The sequence below is a fragment of the Penaeus monodon genome, chromosome 29, assembly GCF_015228065.2.
Source record: "Penaeus monodon isolate SGIC_2016 chromosome 29, NSTDA_Pmon_1, whole genome shotgun sequence".
Taxonomy (NCBI): Eukaryota; Metazoa; Arthropoda; class Malacostraca; order Decapoda; family Penaeidae; genus Penaeus; species Penaeus monodon.
Window position 1 is genome coordinate 21,830,900 of NC_051414.1, and position 402 is coordinate 21,831,301.

Genomic DNA, 402 nt, shown 5'->3' on the forward strand with positions numbered 1-402 from the left:
TATTATTTTCTTATGTCATGCCATCACTTCGCACAACGCACCGAAATCTATTATGTGCTGCGAGTATCACTTCTTTATGTTACTTGTACCGGACTGCCACGTGAATAACACCATATGGTACAAAACACATTATAGAATAAATAGGATAACCGTGAATGCAAAAAGTATAGCGATAAGAACACGAAAATGTTTTCTGTTGCCATGTGCTGAGCAGGGGTGAAGGGCTGGGTCAGCAATCACGGCCCTCATGCCTAGACGGGGACTAACTGCTGTCACATGTTCCTCTGATATTCGTTGGAAACCTTTAGATCTTCAAGAACAGAACAAACAGGTTAATCAATGAATAAACGTGAATAACTGGATGAAGACAAATGGATATGTTCCTAGATTACAAATTGCATA